Source organism: Oncorhynchus kisutch, unplaced genomic scaffold (assembly GCF_002021735.2).
Source record: "Oncorhynchus kisutch isolate 150728-3 unplaced genomic scaffold, Okis_V2 scaffold1699, whole genome shotgun sequence".
In the NCBI taxonomy this organism is placed as follows: Eukaryota; Metazoa; Chordata; class Actinopteri; order Salmoniformes; family Salmonidae; genus Oncorhynchus; species Oncorhynchus kisutch.
The window spans coordinates 1-21,482 of NW_022263644.1; the positions used below are offsets into that span (position 1 = coordinate 1).

General features: G+C 37.6%; 16 non-coding genes across 16 annotated transcripts; all 16 read right to left on the reverse strand.

Annotated features, from left to right (window-relative positions):
- Nucleotides 1-461: 461 nt before the first annotated feature.
- trnac-gca (transfer RNA cysteine (anticodon GCA)) lies at nt 462-533 on the reverse strand. Its single transcript has one exon. It is a non-coding gene; the product is annotated as a tRNA-Cys (tRNA).
- A 418-nt stretch (nt 534-951) lies between these two features.
- On the reverse strand, nt 952-1,023 carry trnac-gca (transfer RNA cysteine (anticodon GCA)). Its single transcript has one exon. It is a non-coding gene; the product is annotated as a tRNA-Cys (tRNA).
- A 2,509-nt stretch (nt 1,024-3,532) lies between these two features.
- On the reverse strand, nt 3,533-3,604 carry trnac-gca (transfer RNA cysteine (anticodon GCA)). The gene has a single exon. It is a non-coding gene; the product is annotated as a tRNA-Cys (tRNA).
- Nucleotides 3,605-4,183: 579 nt separating this feature from the next.
- On the reverse strand, nt 4,184-4,255 carry trnac-gca (transfer RNA cysteine (anticodon GCA)). Its single transcript has one exon. It is a non-coding gene; the product is annotated as a tRNA-Cys (tRNA).
- A 1,067-nt stretch (nt 4,256-5,322) lies between these two features.
- On the reverse strand, nt 5,323-5,394 carry trnac-gca (transfer RNA cysteine (anticodon GCA)). The gene has a single exon. It is a non-coding gene; the product is annotated as a tRNA-Cys (tRNA).
- A 1,075-nt stretch (nt 5,395-6,469) lies between these two features.
- trnac-gca (transfer RNA cysteine (anticodon GCA)) lies at nt 6,470-6,541 on the reverse strand. The gene has a single exon. It is a non-coding gene; the product is annotated as a tRNA-Cys (tRNA).
- A 1,071-nt stretch (nt 6,542-7,612) lies between these two features.
- trnac-gca (transfer RNA cysteine (anticodon GCA)) lies at nt 7,613-7,684 on the reverse strand. Its single transcript has one exon. It is a non-coding gene; the product is annotated as a tRNA-Cys (tRNA).
- A 1,570-nt stretch (nt 7,685-9,254) lies between these two features.
- On the reverse strand, nt 9,255-9,326 carry trnac-gca (transfer RNA cysteine (anticodon GCA)). The gene has a single exon. It is a non-coding gene; the product is annotated as a tRNA-Cys (tRNA).
- Nucleotides 9,327-12,041: 2,715 nt separating this feature from the next.
- Nucleotides 12,042-12,113, reverse strand: trnac-gca (transfer RNA cysteine (anticodon GCA)). Its single transcript has one exon. It is a non-coding gene; the product is annotated as a tRNA-Cys (tRNA).
- Nucleotides 12,114-12,693: 580 nt separating this feature from the next.
- Nucleotides 12,694-12,765, reverse strand: trnac-gca (transfer RNA cysteine (anticodon GCA)). The gene has a single exon. It is a non-coding gene; the product is annotated as a tRNA-Cys (tRNA).
- A 2,217-nt stretch (nt 12,766-14,982) lies between these two features.
- trnac-gca (transfer RNA cysteine (anticodon GCA)) lies at nt 14,983-15,054 on the reverse strand. Its single transcript has one exon. It is a non-coding gene; the product is annotated as a tRNA-Cys (tRNA).
- Nucleotides 15,055-15,635: 581 nt separating this feature from the next.
- On the reverse strand, nt 15,636-15,707 carry trnac-gca (transfer RNA cysteine (anticodon GCA)). The gene has a single exon. It is a non-coding gene; the product is annotated as a tRNA-Cys (tRNA).
- Nucleotides 15,708-16,286: 579 nt separating this feature from the next.
- On the reverse strand, nt 16,287-16,358 carry trnac-gca (transfer RNA cysteine (anticodon GCA)). The gene has a single exon. It is a non-coding gene; the product is annotated as a tRNA-Cys (tRNA).
- Nucleotides 16,359-16,939: 581 nt separating this feature from the next.
- On the reverse strand, nt 16,940-17,011 carry trnac-gca (transfer RNA cysteine (anticodon GCA)). The gene has a single exon. It is a non-coding gene; the product is annotated as a tRNA-Cys (tRNA).
- Nucleotides 17,012-17,592: 581 nt separating this feature from the next.
- Nucleotides 17,593-17,664, reverse strand: trnac-gca (transfer RNA cysteine (anticodon GCA)). Its single transcript has one exon. It is a non-coding gene; the product is annotated as a tRNA-Cys (tRNA).
- A 3,525-nt stretch (nt 17,665-21,189) lies between these two features.
- On the reverse strand, nt 21,190-21,261 carry trnac-gca (transfer RNA cysteine (anticodon GCA)). Its single transcript has one exon. It is a non-coding gene; the product is annotated as a tRNA-Cys (tRNA).
- Between the last annotated feature and the right edge of the window lie 221 nt (nt 21,262-21,482).

Consider the following 21,482-nt stretch of genomic DNA (forward strand, 5'->3'; position numbering starts at 1 on the left):
CTTGATTTCAAGATGACAAAAATATTACAATCTGAGAACTATAGATCTGAAGTCTGTTGCACTTCAACCTCTGTTAGGAACTGTCTGACAGAGAATAACCATCTAATGAGGGACATTTTTGCAGAGCACACCCTCTCTCAAGAAACACTGAGAGTACTTGATTTCAAGATGACAAAAATATTACAATCTGAGACCTATAGATCTGAAGTCTATTGCACTTCCACCTCTGTTAGGAACTGTCTGACAGAGAAAAAAACATTGAATGAGGGACATTTTAGACTGAGTAACATAACCAAAAAGGAGTACTCCCTCTCTCAAGATACATTAGAAAGTACTTGATTTCAAGGGGGTGCCAGGATTTGAACGTGAGAATTGTCTAATAAGGGACAATTTTCCCTGAGTAACATATTGGGGAAAAAAGTCCTCTACCCTCAAACAACTCTTTGAAAAAATTGATTTAAAGGGGGCATCAGGATTTGAACCTGGGACCTCTTGATCTGCAGTCAAATGCTCTACCACTGAGCTATACCCCCTCTGCTAGAAACTGTCTAAAGGTGGAAAAATTGTCTAATAAGGGACATTATAGCTGGATATCAACAAAAACTAATCAAGAACTCTCTCTCTGAAAACATACCCTAAAGTATTTGATTTCAAGATGACAAAAATATTACAAACTGAGACCTATAGATCTGAAGTCTATTGCACTTCCACCTCTGTTAGGAACTGTCTGACAGAGAAAAAAAACATTGAATGAGGGACATTTTAGACTGAGTAACATAACCAAAAAAGGAGTACTCCCTCTCTCAAGATACATTTAGAAAGTACTTGATTTCAAGGGGTGCCAGGATTTGAACGTGAGAAATTGTCTAATAAGGGACAATTTTCCCTGAGTAACATATTGGGAAAAAAAGTCCTCTACCTCAAACAACTCTTTGAAAAATCTTGATTTAAAGGGGGCATCAGGATTTGAACCTGGGACCTCTTGATCTGCAGTCAAATGCTCTACCACTGAGCTATACCCCCTCTGCTAGAAACTGTCTAAAGGTGGAAAAATTGTCTAAAAGGGACATTATAGCTGGATATCAACAAAAACTAAAAAGAACACTCTCTCTCTGAAAACATACCCATAAAGTATTTGATTTCAAGATGACAAAATATTACAATCTGAGAACTATAGATCTGAAGTCTGTTGCACTTCAACCTCTGTTAGGAACTGTCTGACAGAGAATAACCATCTAATGAGGGACATTTTTGCAGAGCAACCCTCTCTCAAGAAACACTGAAAAGTACTTGATTTCAAGATGACAAAAATATTACAATCTGAGACCTATAGATCTGAAGTCTATTGCACTTCCACCTCTGTTAGGAACTGTCTGACAGAGATAACATCTAATGAGGGACATTTTTGCAGAGCACACCCTCTCTCAAGAAAACTGAGAAAGTACTTGATTTCAAGATGACAAAAAATTACAATCTGAGACCTATAGATCTGAAGTCTATTGCACTTCCACCTCTGTTAGGAACTGTCTGACAGAGAAAAAAACATTGAATGAGGGACATTTTAGACTGAGTAACATAACCAAAAAAGGAGTACTCCCTCTCTCAAGATACATTAGAAAGTACTTGATTTCAAGGGGGTGCCAGGATTTGAACGTGAGAAATTGTCTAATAAGGGACAATTTTCCTTGAGTAACATATTGGGAAAAAGTCCTCTACCCTCAAACAACTCTTTGAAAAATCTTGATTTAAAGGGGCATCAGGATTTGAACCTGGGACCTCTTGATCTGCAGTCAAATGCTCTACCACTGAGCTATACCCCTCTGCTAGAAACTGTCTAAAGGTGGAAAAATTGTCTAATAAGGGACATTATAGCTGGATATCAACAAAAACTAATAAAGAACACTCTCTCTCTGAAAACATACCCATAAAGTATTTGATTTCAAGATGACAAAAATTTACAATCTGAGAACTATAGATCTGAAGTCTGTTGCACTTCAACCTCTGTTAGGAACTGTCTGACAGAGAATAACCATCTAATGAGGGACATTTTTGCAGAGCACACCTCTCTCAAGAAACACTGAGAAAGTACTTGATTTCAGATGACAAAAATATTACAATCTGAGACCTATAGATCTGAAGTCTATTGCACTTCACCTCTGTTAGGAACTGTCTGACAGAGAATAACATCTAATGAGGGACATTTTGCAGAGCACACCCTCTCTCAAGAAACACTGAGAAAGTACTTGATTTCAAGATGACAAAATATTACAATCTGAGACCTATAGATCTGAAGTCTATTGCACTTCCACCTCTGTTAGGAACTGTCTGACAGAGAAAAAACATTGAATGAGGGACATTTTAGACTGAGTAACATAACCAAAAAAAGGAGTACTCCCTCTCTCAAGATACACTTAGAAAGTACTTGATTTCAAGGGGGTGCCAGGATTTGAACGTGAGAAATTGTCTAATAAGGGACAATTTTCCCTGAGTAACATATTGGGAAAAAAGTCCTCTACCCTCAAACAACTCTTTGAAAAAACTTGATTTAAAGGGGGCATCAGGATTTGAACCTGGGACCTCTTGATCTGCAGTCAAATGCTCTACCACTGAGCTATCCCCCTCTGCTAGAAACTGTCTAAAGGTGGAAAAATTGTCTAATAAGGGACATTATAGCTGGATATCAACAGAAGCTAATCAAGAACACTCTCTCTCTGAAAACATACCCATAAAGTATTTGATTTCAAGATGACAAAAATATTACAATCTGAGACCTATAGATCTGAAGTCTATTGCACTTCCACCTCTGTTAGGAACTGTCTGACAGAGAAAAAAACATTGAATGAGGGACATTTTAGACTGAGTAACATAACCAAAAAAGGAGTACTCCCTCTCTCAAGATACATTTAGAAAGTACTTGATTTCAAGGGGGTGCCAGGATTTGAACGTGAGAAATTGTCTAATAAGGGACAATTTTCCCTGAGTAACATATTGGGAAAAAAGTCCTCTACCCTCAAACAACTCTTTGAAAAATCTTGATTTAAAGGGGGCATCAGGATTTGAACCTGGGACCTCTTGATCTGCAGTCAAATGCTCTACCACTGAGCTATACCCCTCTGCTAGAAACTGTCTAAAGGTGGAAAAATTGTCTAATAAGGGACATTATAGCTGGATATCAACAAAAACTAATAAGAACACTCTCTCTCTGAAAACATACCCATAAAGTATTTGATTTCAAGATGACAAAAATATTACAAACTGAGACCTATAGATCTGAAGTCTATTGCACTTCCACCTCTGTTAGGAACTGTCTGACAGAGAAAAAAACATTGAATGAGGGACATTTTAGACTGAGTAACATAACCAAAAAAGGAGTACTCCCTCTCTCAAGATACATTTAGAAAGTACTTGATTTCAAGGGGGTGCCAGGATTTGAACGTGAGAAATTGTCTAATAAGGGACATTTTCCCTGAGTAACATATTGGGAAAAAAAGTCCTCTACCCTCAAACAACTCTTTGAAAAATCTTGATTTAAAGGGGGCATCAGGATTTGAACCTGGGACCTCTTGATCTGCAGTCAAATGCTCTACCACTGAGCTATACCCCCTCTGCTAGAAACTGTCTAAAGGTGGAAAAATTGTCTAATAAGGGACATTATAGCTGGATATCAACAAAAACTAATAAAGAACACTCTCTCTCTGAAAACATACCCATAAAGTATTTGATTTCAAGATGACAAAAATATTACAATCTGAGAACTATAGATCTGAAGTCTGTTGCACTTCAACCTCTGTTAGGAACTGTCTGACAGAGAATAACCATCTAATGAGGGACATTTTTGCAGAGCACACCCTCTCTCAAGAAACACTGAGAAAGTACTTGATTTCAAGATGACAAAAATATTACAATCTGAGACCTATAGATCTGAAGTCTATTGCACTTCCACCTCTGTTAGGAACTGTCTGACAGAGAAAAAAAATTGAATGAGGGACATTTTAGACTGAGTAACATAACCAAAAAAAGGAGTACTCCCTCTCTCAAGATACATTAGAAAGTACTTGATTTCAAGGGGGTGCCAGGATTTGAACGTGAGAAATTGTCTAATAAGGGACAATTTTCCCTGAGTAACATATTGGGAAAAAAAGTCCTCTACCCTCAAACAACTCTTTGAAAAATCTTGATTTAAAGGGGGCATCAGGATTTGAACCTGGGACCTCTTGATCTGCAGTCAAATGCTCTACCACTGAGCTATACCCCCTCTGCTAGAAACTGTCTAAAGGTGGAAAAATTGTCTAATAAGGGACATTATAGCTGGATATCAACAAAAACTAATCAAGAACACTCTCTCTCTGAAAACATACCCATAAAGTATTTGATTTCAAGATGACAAAAATATTACAAACTGAGACCTATAGATCTGAAGTCTATTGCACTTCCACCTCTGTTAGGAACTGTCTGACAGAGAAAAAAACATTGAATGAGGGACATTTTAGACTGAGTAACATAACCAAAAAGGAGTACTCCCTCTCTCAAGATACATTTAGAAAGTACTTGATTTCAAGGGGTGCCAGGATTTGAACGTGAGAAATTGTCTAATAAGGGACAATTTCCCTGAGTAACATATTGGGAAAAAAAGTCCTCTACCCTCAAACAACTCTTTGAAAAATCTTGATTTAAAGGGGGCATCAGGATTTGAACCTGGGACCTCTTGATCTGCAGTCAAATGCTCTACCACTGAGCTATACCCCTCTGCTAGAAACTGTCTAAAGGTGGAAAAATTGTCTAAAAGGGACATTATAGCTGGATATCAACAAAAACTAATAAAGAACACTCTCTCTCTGAAAACATACCCATAAAGTATTTGATTTCAAGATGACAAAATATTACAATCTGAGAACTATAGATCTGAAGTCTGTTGCACTTCAACCTCTGTTAGGAACTGTCTGACAGAGAATAACCATCTAATGAGGGACATTTTTGCAGAGCACACCCTCTCTCAAGAAACACTGAGAAAGTACTTGATTTCAAGATGACAAAAATATTACAATCTGAGACCTATAGATCTGAAGTCTATTGCACTTCCACCTCTGTTAGGAACTGTCTGACAGAGAAAAAAACATTGAATGAGGGACATTTTAGACTGAGTAACATAACCAAAAAAGGAGTACTCCCTCTCTCAAGATACACTTAGAAAGTACTTGATTTCAAGGGGGTGCCAGGATTTGAACGTGAGAAATTGTCTAATAAGGGACAATTTTCCCTGAGTAACATATTGGGAAAAAAGTCCTCTACCCTCAAACAACTCTTTGAAAAATCTTGATTTAAAGGGGGCATCAGGATTTGAACCTGGGACCTCTTGATCTGCAGTCAAATGCTCTACCACTGAGCTATACCCCCTCTGCTAGAAACTGTCTAAAGGTGGAAAAATTGTCTAATAAGGGACATTATAGCTGGATATCAACAAAAACTAATAAAGAACACTCTCTCTCTGAAAACATACCCATAAAGTATTTGATTTCAAGATGACAAAAATATTACAATCTGAGAACTATAGATCTGAAGTCTGTTGCACTTCAACCTCTGTTAGGAACTGTCTGACAGAGAATAACCATCTAATGAGGGACATTTTTGCAGAGCACACCCTCTCATTTTAGAAACACTGAGAAAGTACTTGATTTCAAGATGACAAAAATATTACAATCTGAGACCTATAGATCTGAAGTCTATTGCACTTCCACCTCTGTTAGGAACTGTCTGACAGAGAAAAAAACATTGAATGAGGGACATTTTAGACTGAGTAACATAACCAAAAAAGGAGTACTCCCTCTCTCAAGATACACTTAGAAAGTACTTGATTTCAAGGGGGTGCCAGGATTTGAACGTGAGAAATTGTCTAATAAGGGACAATTTTCCTGAGTAACATATTGGGAAAAAAAGTCGTCTACCCTCAAACAACTCTTTGAAAAATCTTGATTTAAAGGGGGCATCAGGATTTTAACCTGGGACCTCTTGATCTGCAGTCAAATGCTCTACCACTGAGCTATACCCCCTCTGCTAGAAACTGTCTAAAGGTGGAAAAATTGTCTAATAAGGGACATTACAGCTGGATATCAACAGAAGCTCATCAAGAACACTCTCTCTCTGAAAACATACCCATAAAGTATTTGATTTCAAGATGACAAAAATATTACAAACTGAGACCTATAGATCTGAAGTCTATTGCACTTCCACCTCTGTTAGGAACTGTCTGACAGAGAAAAAAACATTGAATGAGGGACATTTTAGACTGAGTAACATAACCAAAAAAGGAGTACTCCCTCTCTCAAGATACATTTAGAAAGTACTTGATTTCAAGGGGGTGCCAGGATTTGAACGTGAGAAATTGTCTAATAAGGGACAATTTTCCCTGAGTAACATATTGGGAAAAAAAGTCCTCTACCCTCAAACAACTCTTTGAAAAATCTTGATTTAAAGGGGGCATCAGGATTTGAACCTGGGACCTCTTGATCTGCAGTCAAATGCTCTACCACTGAGCTATACCCCCTCTGCTAGAAACTGTCTAAAGGTGGAAAAATTGTCTAATAAGGGACATTATAGCTGGATATCAACAAAAACTAATCAAGAACACTCTCTCTCTGAAAACATACCCATAAAGTATTTGATTTCAAGATGACAAAAATATTACAAACTGAGACCTATAGATCTGAAGTCTATTGCACTTCCACCTCTGTTAGGAACTGTCTGACAGAGAAAAAACATTGAATGAGGGACATTTTAGACTGAGTAACATAACCAAAAAAGGAGTACTCCCTCTCTCAAGATACATTTAGAAAGTACTTGATTTCAAGGGGGTGCCAGGATTTGAACGTGAGAAATTGTCTAATAAGGGACAATTTTCCCTGAGTAACATATTGGGAAAAAAAGTCCTCTACCCTCAAACAACTCTTTGAAAAATCTTGATTTAAAGGGGGCATCAGGATTTGAACCTGGGACCTCTTGATCTGCAGTCAAATGCTCTACCACTGAGCTATACCCCTCTGCTAGAAACTGTCTAAAGGTGGAAAAATTGTCTAATAAGGGACATTATAGCTGGATATCAACAAAAACTAATAAAGAACACTCTCTCTCTGAAAACATACCCATAAAGTATTTGATTTCAAGATGACAAAAATATTACAATCTGAGAACTATAGATCTGAAGTCTGTTGCACTTCAACCTCTGTTAGGAACTGTCTGACAGAGAATAACCATCTAATGAGGGACATTTTGCAGAGCACACCCTCTCTCAAGAAACACTGAGAAAGTACTTGATTTCAAGATGACAAAAATATTACAATCTGAGACCTATAGATCTGAAGTCTATTGCACTTCCACCTCTGTTAGGAACTGTCTGACAGAGAAAAAAACATTGAATGAGGGACATTTTAGACTGAGTAACATAACCAAAAAAAGGAGTACTCCCTCTCTCAAGATACACTTAGAAAGTACTTGATTTCAAGGGGGTGCCAGGATTTGACGTGAGAAATTGTCTAATAAGGGACAATTTTCCCTGAGTAACATATTGGGGAAAAAAAGTCCTCTACCCTCAAACAACTCTTTGAAAAACTTGATTTAAAGGGGGCATCAGGATTTGAACCTGGGACCTCTTGATCTGCAGTCAAATGCTCTACCACTGAGCTATACCCCCTCTGCTAGAAACTGTCTAAAGGTGGAAAAATTGTCTAAAATGGGACATTATAGCTGGATATCAACAAAAACTAATAAAGAACACTCTCTCTCTGAAAACATACCCATAAAGTATTTGATTTCAAGATGACAAAAATATTACAATCTGAGAACTATAGATCTGAAGTCTGTTGCACTTCAACCTCTGTTAGGAACTGTCTGACAGAGAATAACCCATCTAATGAGGGACATTTTGCAGAGCACACCCTCTCTCAAGAAAACACTGAGAAAGTACTTGATTTCAAGATGACAAAATATTACAATCTGAGACCTATAGATCTGAAGTCTATTGCACTTCCACCTCTGTTAGGAACTGTCTGACAGAGAAAAAAACATTGAATGAGGGACATTTTAGACTGAGTAACATAACCAAAAAAAGGAGTACTCCCTCTCTCAAGATACACTTAGAAAGTACTTGATTTCAAGGGGGTGCCAGGATTTGAACGTGAGAAATTGTCTAATAAGGGACAATTTCCCTGAGTAACATATTGGGGAAAAAAAGTCCTCTACCCTCAAACAACTCTTTGAAAAAACTTGATTTAAAGGGGGCATCAGGATTTGAACCTGGGACCTCATGATCTGCAGTCAAATGCTCTACCACTGAGCTATACCCCCTCTGCTAGAAACTGTCTAAAGGCGGGAAAAAATTGTCTAATAAGGGACATTACAGCTGGATATCAACAGAAGCTCATCAAGAACACTCTCTCTCTGAAAACATACCCATAAAGTATTTGATTTCAAGATGACAAAAATATTACAAACTGAGACCTATAGATCTGAAGTCTATTGCACTTCCACCTCTGTTAGGAACTGTCTGACAGAGAAAAAAACATTGAATGAGGGACATTTTAGGACTGAGTAACATAACCAAAAAAGGAGTGCTCCCTCTCTCAAGATACATTTAGAAAGTACTTGATTTCAAGGGGGTGCCAGGATTTGAACGTGAGAAATTGTCTAATAAGGGACAATTTTCCCTGAGTAACATATTGGGAAAAAAAGTCCTCTACCTCAAACAACTCTTTGAAAAAACTTGATTTAAAGGGGGCATCAGGATATGAACCTAGGACCTCTTGATCTGCAATCAAATGCTCTACCACTGAGCTATACCCCCTCTGCTAGAAACTGTCTAAAGGTGGAAAGATTGTCTAATAAGGGACATTATAGCTGGATATAAACAAAAACTAATCAAGAGCACTCTCTCTCTGAAAACATACCCATAAAGTATTTGATTTCAAGATGACAAAATATTACAAACTGACACCTATAGATCTGAAGTCTATTGCACTTCCACCTCTGTTAGGAAACTGTCTGACAGAGAAAAAAACATTGAATGAGGGACATTTTAGACTGAGTAACATAACCAAAAAAGGAGTACTCCCTCTCTCAAGATACATTTAGAAAGTACTTGATTTCAAGGGGGTGCCAGGATTTGAACGTGAGAAATTGTCTAATAAGGGACAATTTTCCTTGAGTAACATATTGGGGGAAAAAGTCCTCTACCCTCAAACAACTCTTTGAAAATTTTGATTTAAAGGGGGCATCAGGATTTGAACCTGGGACCTCTTGATCTGCAGTCAAATGCTCTACCACTGAGCTATACCCCCTCTGCAAAAAACTGTCTAAAGGTGGAAAAATTGTCTAAAATGGGACATTATAGCTGGATATCAACAAAAACTAATAAAGAACACTCTCTCTCTGAAAACATACCCATAAAGTATTTGATTTCAAGATGACAAAAATATTACAATCTGAGAACTATAGATCTGAAGTCTGTTGCACTTCAACCTCTGTTAGGAACTGTCTGACAGAGAATAACCATCTAATGAGGGACATTTTTGCAGAGCACACCCTCTCTCAAGAAACACTGAGAAAGTACTTGATTTCAAGATGACAAAATTATTACAATCTGAGACCTATAGATCTGAAGTCTATTGCACTTCCACCTCTGTTAGGAACTGTCTGACAGAGAAAAAAAACATTGAATGAGGGACATTTTTAGACTGAGTAACATAACCAAAAAAAGGAGTACTCCCTCTCTCAAGATACACTTAGAAAGTACTTGATTTCAAGGGGGTGCCAGGATTTGAACGTGAGAAATTGTCTAATAAGGACAATTTTCCTGAGTAACATATTGGGGAAAAAAAGTCCTCTACCCTCAAACAACTCTTTGAAAAAACTTGATTTAAAGGGGCATCAGGATTTGAACCTGGGACCTCATGATCTGCAGTCAAATGCTCTACCACTGAGCTATACCCCCTCTGCTAGAAACTGTCTAAAGGCGGAAAAATTGTCTAATAAGGGACATTACAGCTGGATATCAACAGAAGCTCATCAAGAACACTCTCTCTCTGAAAACATACCCATAAAGTATTTGATTTCAAGATGACAAAAATATTACAAACTGAGACCTATAGATCTGAAGTCTATTGCACTTCCACCTCTGTTAGGAACTGTCTGACAGAGAAAAAAAACATTGAATGAGGGACATTTTAGACTGAGTAACATAACCAAAAAAGGAGTGCTCCCTCTCTCAAGATACATTTAGAAAGTACTTGATTTCAAGGGGGTGCCAGGATTTGAACGTGAGAAATTGTCTAATAAGGGACAATTTTCCCTGAGTAACATATTGGGAAAAAAGTCCTCTACCCTCAAACAACTCTTTGAAAAAACTTGATTTAAAGGGGGCATCAGGATATGAACCTAGGACCTCTTGATCTGCAGTCAAATGCTCTACCACTGAGCTATACCCCCTCTGCTAGAAAACTGTCTAAAGGTGGAAAGATTGTCTAATAAGGGACATTATAGCTGGATATAAACAAAAACTAATCAAGAGCACTCTCTCTCTGAAAACATACCCATAAAGTATTTGATTTCAAGATGACAAAAATATTACAAACTGACACCTATAGATCTGAAGTCTATTGCACTTCCACCTCTGTTAGGAACTGTCTGACAGAGAAAAAAACATTGAATGAGGGACATTTTAGACTGAGTAACATAACCAAAAAAGGAGTACTCCCTCTCTCAAGATACATTTAGAAAGTACTTGATTTCAAGGGGGTGCCAGGATTTGAACGTGAGAAATTGTCTAAAAGGGACAATTTTCCCTGAGTAACATATTGGGAAAAAAAGTCCTCTACCCTCAAACAACTCTTTGAAAACTCTTGATTTAAAGGGGGCATCAGGATTTGAACCTGGGACCTCTTGATCTGCATTCAAATGCTCTACCACTGAGCTATACCCCCTCTGCTAGAAACTGTCTAAAGGTGGAAAAATTGTCTAAAATGGGACATTATAGCTGGATATCAACAAAAACTAATAAAGAACACTCTCTCTCTGAAAACATACCCATAAAGTATTTGATTTCAAGATGACAAAAATATTACAATCTGAGAACTATAGATCTGAAGTCTGTTGCACTTCAACCTCTGTTAGGAACTGTCTGACAGAGAATAACCATCTAATGAGGGACATTTTTGCAGAGCACACCCTCTCTCAAGAAACACTGAGAAAGTACTTGATTTCAAGATGACAAGAATATTACAATCTGAGACCTATAGATCTGAAGTCTATTGCACTTCCACCTCTGTTAGGAACTGTCTGACAGAGAAAAAAACATTGAATGAGGGACATTTTAGACTGAGTAACATAACCAAAAAAAGGAGTACTCCCTCTCTCAAGATACACTTAGAAAGTACTTGATTTCAAGGGGGTGCCAGGATTTGAACGTGAGAAATTGTCTAATAAGGGACAATTTTCCCTGAGTAACATATTGGGAAAAAAAGTCCTCTACCCTCAAACAACTCTTTGAAAAAACGTGATTTAAAGGGGGCATCAGGATATGAACCTAGGACCTCTTGATCTGCAGTCAAATGCTCTACCACTGAGCTATACCCCCTCTGCTAGAAACTGTCTAAAGGTGGAAAGATTGTCTAATAAGGGACATTATAGCTGGATATAAACAAAAACTAATCAAGAGCACTCTCTCTCTGAAAACATACCCATAAAGTATTTGATTTCAAGATGACAAAAATATTACAAACTGACACCTATAGATCTGAAGTCTATTGCACTTCCACCTCTGTTAGGAACTGTCTGACAGAGAAAAAAACATTGAATGAGGGACATTTTAGACTGAGTAACATAACCAAAAAAGGAGTACTCCCTCTCTCAAGATACATTTAGAAAGTACTTGATTTCAAGGGGGTGCCAGGATTTGAACGTGAGAAATTGTCTAAAAGGGACAATTTTCCCTGAGTAACATATTGGGAAAAAAAGTCCTCTACCCTCAAACAACTCTTTGAAAAATCTTGATTTAAAGGGGGCATCAGGATTTGAACCTGGGACCTCTTGATCTGCAGTCAAATGCTCTACCACTGAGCTATACCCCCTCTGCTAGAAACTGTCTAAAGGTGGAAAAATTGTCTAAAATGGGACATTATAGCTGGATATCAACAAAAACTAATAAAGAACACTCTCTCTCTGAAAACATACCCATAAAGTATTTGATTTCAAGATGACAAAAATATTACAATCTGAGAACTATAGATCTGAAGTCTGTTGCACTTCAACCTCTGTTAGGAACTGTCTGACAGAGAATAACCATCTAATGAGGGACATTTTTGCAGAGCACACCCTCTCTCAAGAAACACTGAGAAAGTACTTGATTTCAAGATGACAAGAATATTACAATCTGAGACCTATAGATCTGAAGTCTATTGCACTTCCACCTCTGTTAGGAACTGTCTGACAGAGAAAAAAACATTGAATGAGGGACATTTTAGACTGAGTAACATAACCAAAAAAGGAGTACTCCCTCTCTCAAGATACACTTAGAAAGTACTTGATTTCAAGGGGGTGCCAGGATTTGAACGTGAGAAATTGTCTAATAAGGGACAATTTTCCCTGAGTAACATATTGGGAAAAAAAGTCCTCTACCCTCAAACAACTCTTTGAAAAATCTTGATTTAAAGGGGGCATCAGGATTTGAACCTGGGACCTCTTGATCTGCAGTCAAATGCTCTACCACTGAGCTATACCCCCTCTGCTAGAAACTGTCTAAAGGTGGAAAAATTATCTAATAAGGGACATTATAGCTGGATATCAACAAAAACTAATAAAGAACACTCTCTCTCTGAAAACATACCCATAAAGTATTTGATTTCAAGATGACAAAAATATTATAATCTGAGAACTATAGATCTGAAGTCTGTTGCACTTCAACCTCTGTTAGGAACTGTCTGACAGAGAATAACCATCTAATGAGGGACATTTTTGCAGAGCACACCCTCTCTCAAGAAACACTGAGAAAGTACTTGATTTCAAGATGACAAAAATATTACAATCTGAGACCTATAGATCTGAAGTCTATTGCACTTCCACCTCTGTTAGGAACTGTCTGACAGAGAAAAAAACATTGAATGAGGGACATTTTAGACTGAGTAACATAACCAAAAAAGGAGTACTCCCTCTCTCAAGATACATTTAGAAAGTACTTGATTTCAAGGGGGTGCCAGGATTTGAACGTGAGAAATTGTCTAATAAGGGACAATTTTCCCTGAGTAACATATTGGGAAAAAAGTCCTCTACCCTCAAACAACTCTTTGAAAAACTTGATTTAAAGGGGGCATCAGGATATGAACCTAGGACCTCTTGATCTGCAGTCAAATGCTCTACCACTGAGCTATACCCCCTCTGCTAGAAACTGTCTAAAGGTGGAAAGATTGTCTAATAAGGGACATTATAGCTGGATATAAACAAAAACTAATCAAGAGCACTCTCTCTCTGAAAACATACCCATAAAGTATTTGATTTCAAGATGACAAAAATATTACAAACTGACACCTATAGATCTGAAGTCTATTGCACTTCCACCTCTGTTAGGAACTGTCTGACAGAGAAAAAAACATTGAATGAGGGACATTTTAGACTGAGTAACATAACCAAAAAAGGAGTACTCCCTCTCTCAAGATACATTTAGAAAGTACTTGATTTCAAGGGGGTGCCAGGATTTGAACGTGAGAAATTGTCTAAAAGGGACAATTTTCCCTGAGTAACATATTGGGAAAAAAAGTCCTCTACCCTCAAACAACTCTTTGAAAACTCTTGATTTAAAGGGGGCATCAGGATTTGAACCTGGGACCTCTTGATCTGCATTCAAATGCTCTACCACTGAGCTATACCCCCTCTGCTAGAAACTGTCTAAAGGTGGAAAAATTGTCTAAAATGGGACATTATAGCTGGATATCAACAAAAACTAATAAAGAACACTCTCTCTCTGAAAACATACCCATAAAGTATTTGATTTCAAGATGACAAAAATATTACAATCTGAGAACTATAGATCTGAAGTCTGTTGCACTTCAACCTCTGTTAGGAACTGTCTGACAGAGAATAACCATCTAATGAGGGACATTTTTGCAGAGCACACCCTCTCTCAAGAAACACTGAGAAAGTACTTGATTTCAAGATGACAAGAATATTACAATCTGAGACCTATAGATCTGAAGTCTATTGCACTTCCACCTCTGTTAGGAACTGTCTGACAGAGAAAAAAACATTGAATGAGGGACATTTTAGACTGAGTAACATAACCAAAAAAAGGAGTACTCCCTCTCTCAAGATACACTTAGAAAGTACTTGATTTCAAGGGGGTGCCAGGATTTGAACGTGAGAAATTGTCTAATAAGGGACAATTTTCCCTGAGTAACATATTGGGAAAAAAAGTCCTCTACCCTCAAACAACTCTTTGAAAAAACGTGATTTAAAGGGGGCATCAGGATATGAACCTAGGACCTCTTGATCTGCAGTCAAATGCTCTACCACTGAGCTATACCCCCTCTGCTAGAAACTGTCTAAAGGTGGAAAGATTGTCTAATAAGGGACATTATAGCTGGATATAAACAAAAACTAATCAAGAGCACTCTCTCTCTGAAAACATACCCATAAAGTATTTGATTTCAAGATGACAAAAATATTACAAACTGACACCTATAGATCTGAAGTCTATTGCACTTCCACCTCTGTTAGGAACTGTCTGACAGAGAAAAAAACATTGAATGAGGGACATTTTAGACTGAGTAACATAACCAAAAAAGGAGTACTCCCTCTCTCAAGATACATTTAGAAAGTACTTGATTTCAAGGGGGTGCCAGGATTTGAACGTGAGAAATTGTCTAAAAGGGACAATTTTCCCTGAGTAACATATTGGGAAAAAAAGTCCTCTACCCTCAAACAACTCTTTGAAAAATCTTGATTTAAAGGGGGCATCAGGATTTGAACCTGGGACCTCTTGATCTGCAGTCAAATGCTCTACCACTGAGCTATACCCCCTCTGCTAGAAACTGTCTAAAGGTGGAAAAATTGTCTAAAATGGGACATTATAGCTGGATATCAACAAAAACTAATAAAGAACACTCTCTCTCTGAAAACATACCCATAAAGTATTTGATTTCAAGATGACAAAAATATTACAATCTGAGAACTATAGATCTGAAGTCTGTTGCACTTCAACCTCTGTTAGGAACTGTCTGACAGAGAATAACCATCTAATGAGGGACATTTTTGCAGAGCACACCCTCTCTCAAGAAACACTGAGAAAGTACTTGATTTCAAGATGACAAGAATATTACAATCTGAGACCTATAGATCTGAAGTCTATTGCACTTCCACCTCTGTTAGGAACTGTCTGACAGAGAAAAAAACATTGAATGAGGGACATTTTAGACTGAGTAACATAACCAAAAAAAGGAGTACTCCCTCTCTCAAGATACACTTAGAAAGTACTTGATTTCAAGGGGGTGCCAGGATTTGAACGTGAGAAATTGTCTAATAAGGGACAATTTTCCCTGAGTAACATATTGGGAAAAAAAGTCCTCTACCCTCAAACAACTCTTTGAAAAATCTTGATTTAAAGGGGGCATCAGGATTTGAACCTGGGACCTCTTGATCTGCAGTCAAATGCTCTACCACTGAGCTATACCCCCTCTGCTAGAAACTGTCTAAAGGTGGAAAAATTATCTAATAAGGGACATTATAGCTGGATATCAACAAAAACTAATAAAGAACACTCTCTCTCTGAAAACATACCCATAAAGTATTTGATTTCAAGATGACAAAAATATTATAATCTGAGAACTATAGATCTGAAGTCTGTTGCACTTCAACCTCTGTTAGGAACTGTCTGACAGAGAATAACCATCTAATGAGGGACATTTTTGCAGAGCACACCCTCTCTCAAGAAACACTGAGAAAGTACTTGATTTCAAGATGACAAAAATATTACAATCTGAGACCTATAGATCTGAAGTCTATTGCACTTCCACCTCTGTTAGGAACTGTCTGACAGAGAAAAAAACATTGAATGAGGGACATTTTAGACTGAGTAACATAACCAAAAAAGGAGTACTCCCTCTCTCAAGATACATTTAGAAAGTACTTGATTTCAAGGGGGTGCCAGGATTTGAACGTGAGAAATTGTCTAAAAGGGACAATTTTCCCTGAGTAACATATTGGGAAAAAAAGTCCTCTACCCTCAAACAACTCTTTGAAAAATCTTGATTTAAAGGGGGCATCAGGATTTGAACCTGGGACCTCTTGATCTGCAGTCAAATGCTCTACCACTGAGCTATACCCCCTCTGCTAGAAACTGTCTAAAGGTGGAAAAATTGTCTAAAATGGGACATTATAGCTGGATATCAACAAAAACTAATAAAGAACACTCTCTCTCTGAAAACATACCCATAAAGTATTTGATTTCAAGATGACAAAAATATTACAATCTGAGAACTATAGATCTGAAGTCTGTTGCACTTCAACCTCTGTTAGGAACTGTCTGACAGAGAATAACCATCTAATGAGGGACATTTTTGCAGAGCACACCCTCTCTCAAGAAACACTGAGAAAGTACTTGATTTCAAGATGACAAGAATATTACAATCTGAGACCTATAGATCTGAAGTCTATTGCACTTCCACCTCTGTTAGGAACTGTCTGACAGAGAAAAAAACATTGAATGAGGGACATTTTAGACTGAGTAACATAACCAAAAAAAGGAGTACTCCCTCTCTCAAGATACACTTAGAAAGTACTTGATTTCAAGGGGGTGCCAGGATTTGAACGTGAGAAATTGTCTAATAAGGGACAATTTTCCCTGAGTAACATATTGGGAAAAAAATTCCTCTACCCTCAAACAACTCTTTGAAAAATCTTGATTTAAAGGGGGCATCAGGATTTGAACCTGGGACCTCTTGATCTGCAGTCAAATGCTCTACCACTGAGCTATACCCCCTCTGCTAGAAACTGTCTAAAGGTGGAAAAATTATCTAATAAGGGACATTATAGCTGGATATCAACAAAAACTAATAAAGAACACTCTCTCTCTGAAAACATACCCATAAAGTATTTGATTTCAAGATGACAAAAATATTACAATCTGAGAACTATAGATCTGAAGTCTGTTGCACTTCAACCTCTGTTAGGAACTGTCTGACAGAGAATAACCATCTAATGAGGGACATTTTTGCAGAGCACACCCTCTCTCAAGAAACACTGAGAAAGTACTTGATTTCAAGATGACAAAAATATTACAATCTGAGACCTATAGATCTGAAGTCTATTGCACTTCCACCTCTGTTAGGAACTGTCTGACAGAGAAAAAAACATTGAATGAGGGACATTTTAGACTGAGTAACATAACCAAAAAAAGGAGTACTCCCTCTCTCAAGATACACTTAGAAAGTACTTGATTTCAAGGGGGTGCCAGGATTTGAACGTGAGAAATTGTCTAATAAGGGACAATTTTCCCTGAGTAACATATTGGGAAAAAAAGTCCTCTACCCTCAAACAACTCTTTGAAAAATCTTGATTTAAAGGGGGCATCAGGATTTGAACCTGGGACCTCTTGATCTGCAGTCAAATGCTCTACCACTGAGCTATACCCCCTCTGCTAGAAACTGTCTAAAGGTGGAAAAATTATCTAATAAGGGACATTATAGCTGGATATCAACAAAAACTAATAAAGAACACTCTCTCTCTGAAAACATACCCATAAAGTATTTGATTTCAAGATGACAAAAATATTACAATCTGAGAACTATAGATCTGAAGTCTGTTGCACTTCAACCTCTGTTAGGAACTGTCTGACAGAGAATAACCATCTAATGAGGGACATTTTTGCAGAGCACACCCTCTCTCAAGAAACACTGAGAAAGTACTTGATTTCAAGATGACAAAAATATTACAATCTGAGACCTATAGATCTGAAGTCTATTGCACTTCCACCTCTGTTAGGAACTGTCTGACAGAGAAAAAAACATTGAATGAGGGACATTTTAGACTGAGTAACATAACCAAAAAAAGGAGTACTCCCTCTCTCAAGATACACTTAGAAAGTACTTGATTTCAAGGGGGTGCCAGGATTTGAACGTGAGAAATTGTCTAATAAGGGACAATTTTCCCTGAGTAACATATTGGGAAAAAAGTCCTCTACCCTCAAACAACTCTTTGAAAAAACTTGATTTAAAGGGGGCATCAGGATATGAACCTAGGACCTCTTGATCTGCAGTCAAATGCTCTACCACTGAGCTATACCCCCTCTGCTAGAAACTGTCTAAAGGTGGAAAGATTGTCTAATAAGGGACATTATAGCTGGATATAAACAAAAACTAATCAAGAGCACTCTCTCTCTGAAAACATACCCATAAAGTATTTGATTTCAAGATGACAAAAATATTACAAACTGACACCTATAGATCTGAAGTCTATTGCACTTCCACCTCTGTTAGGAACTGTCTGACAGAGAAAAAAACATTGAATGAGGGACATTTTAGACTGAGTAACATAACCAAAAAAGGAGTACTCCCTCTCTCAAGATACATTTAGAAAGTACTTGATTTCAAGGGGGTGCCAGGATTTGAACGTGAGAAATTGTCTAAAAGGGACAATTTTCCCTGAGTAACATATTGGGAAAAAAAGTCCTCTACCCTCAAACAACTCTTTGAAAACTCTTGATTTAAAGGGGGCATCAGGATTTGAACCTGGGACCTCTTGATCTGCAGTCAAATGCTCTACCACTGAGCTATAACCCCTCTGCTAGAAACTGTCTAAAGGTGGAAAAATTGTCTAAAATGGGACATTATAGCTGGATATCAACAAAAACTAATAAAGAACACTCTCTCTCTGAAAACATACCCATAAAGTATTTGATTTCAAGATGACAAAAATATTACAATCTGAGAACTATAGATCTGAAGTCTGTTGCACTTCAACCTCTGTTAGGAACTGTCTGACAGAGAATAACCATCTAATGAGGGACATTTTTGCAGAGCACACCCTCTCTCAAGAAACACTGAGAAAGTACTTGATTTCAAGATGACAAGAATATTACAATCTGAGACCTATAGATCTGAAGTCTATTGCACTTCCACCTCTGTTAGGAACTGTCTGACAGAGAAAAAAACATTGAATGAGGGACATTTTAGACTGAGTAACATAACCAAAAAAAGGAGTACTCCCTCTCTCAAGATACACTTAGAAAGTACTTGATTTCAAGGGGGTGCCAGGATTTGAACGTGAGAAATTGTCTAATAAGGGACAATTTTCCCTGAGTAACATATTGGGAAAAAAAGTCCTCTACCCTCAAACAACTCTTTGAAAAAACTTGATTTAAAGGGGGCATCAGGATATGAACCTAGGACCTCTTGATCTGCAGTCAAATGCTCTACCACTGAGCTATACCCCCTCTGCTAGAAACTGTCTAAAGGTGGAAAGATTGTCTAATAAGGGACATTATAGCTGGATATAAACAAAAACTAATCAAGAGCACTCTCTCTCTGAAAACATACCCATAAAGTATTTGATTTCAAGATGACAAAAATATTACAAACTGACACCTATAGATCTGAAGTCTATTGCACTTCCACCTCTGTTAGGAACTGTCTGACAGAGAAAAAAACATTGAATGAGGGACATTTTAGACTGAGTAACATAACCAAAAAAGGAGTACTCCCTCTCTCAAGATACATTTAGAAAGTACTTGATTTCAAGGGGGTGCCAGGATTTGAACGTGAGAAATTGTCTAAAAGGGACAATTTTCCCTGAGTAACATATTGGGAAAAAAAGTCCTCTACCCTGAAACAACTCTTTGAAAAATCTTGATTTAAAGGGGGCATCAGGATTTGAACCTGGGACCTCTTGATCTGCAGTCAAATGCTCTAACACTGAGCTATACCCCCTCTGCTAGAAACTGTCTAAAGGTGGAAAAATTGTCTAAAATGGGACATTATAGCTGGATATCAACAAAAACTAATAAAGAACACTCTCTCTCTGAAAACATACCCATAAAGTATTTGATTTCAAGATGACAAAAATATTACAATCTGAGAACTATAGATCTGAAGTCTGTTGCACTTCAACCTCTGTTAGGAACTGTCTGACAGAGAATAACCATCTAATGAGGGACATTTTTGCAGTGCACACCCTCTCTCAAGAAACACTGAGAAAGTACTTGATTTCAAGATGACAAGAATATTACAATCTGAGACCTATAGATCTGAAGTCTATTGCACTTCCACCTCTGTTAGGAACTGTCTGACAGAGAAAAAAACATTGAATGAGGGACATTTTAGACTGAGTAACATAACCAAAAAAAGGAGTACTCCCTCTCTCAAGATACACTTAGAAAGTACTTGATTTCAAGGGGGTGCCAGGATTTGAACGTGAGAAATTGTCTAATAAGGGACAATTTTCCCTGAGTAACATATTGGGAAAAAAAGTCCTCTACCCTCAAACAACTCTTTGAAATATCTTGATTTAAAGCGGGCATCAGGATTTGAACCTGGGACCTCTTGATCTGCAGTCAAATGCTCTACCACTGAGCTATACCCCCTCTGCTAGAAACTGTCTAAAGGTGGAAAAATTATCTAATAAGGGACATTATAGCTGGATATCAACAAAAACTAATAAAGAACACTCTCTCTCTGAAAACATACCCATAAAGTATTTGATTTCAAGATGACAAAAATATTACAATCTGAGAACTATAGATCTGAAGTCTGTTGCACTTCAACCTCTGTTAGGAACTGTCTGACAGAGAATAACCATCTAATGAGGGACATTTTTGCAGAGCACACCCTCTCTCAAGAAACACTGAGAAAGTACTTGATTTCAAGATGACAAAAATATTACAATCTGAGACCTATAGATCTGAAGTCTATTGCACTTCCACCTCTGTTAGGAACTGTCTGACAGAGAAAAAAACATTGAATGAGGGACATTTTAGACTGAGTAACATAACCAAAAAAAGGAGTACTCCCTCTCTCAAGATACACTTAGAAAGTACTTGATTTCAAGGGGGTGCCAGGATTTGAACGTGAGAATTTGTCTAATAAGGGACAATTTTCCCTGAGTAACATATTGGGGAAAAAAGTCCTCTACCCTCAAACAACTCTTTGAAAAATCTTGATTTAAAGGGGGCATCAGGATTTGAACCTGGGACCTCTTGATCTGCAGTCAAATGCTCTACCACTGAGCTATACCCCCTCTGGTAGAAACTGTCTAAAGGTGGAAAAATTGTCTAATAAGGGACATTATAGCTGGATATCAACAAAAACGAATAAAGAACACTCTCTCTCTGAAAACATACCCATAAAGTATTTGATTTCAAGATGACAAAAATATTACAAACTGACACCTATAGATCTGAAGTCTATTGCACTTCCACCTCTGTTAGGAACTGTCTGACAGAGAAAAAAACATTGAAT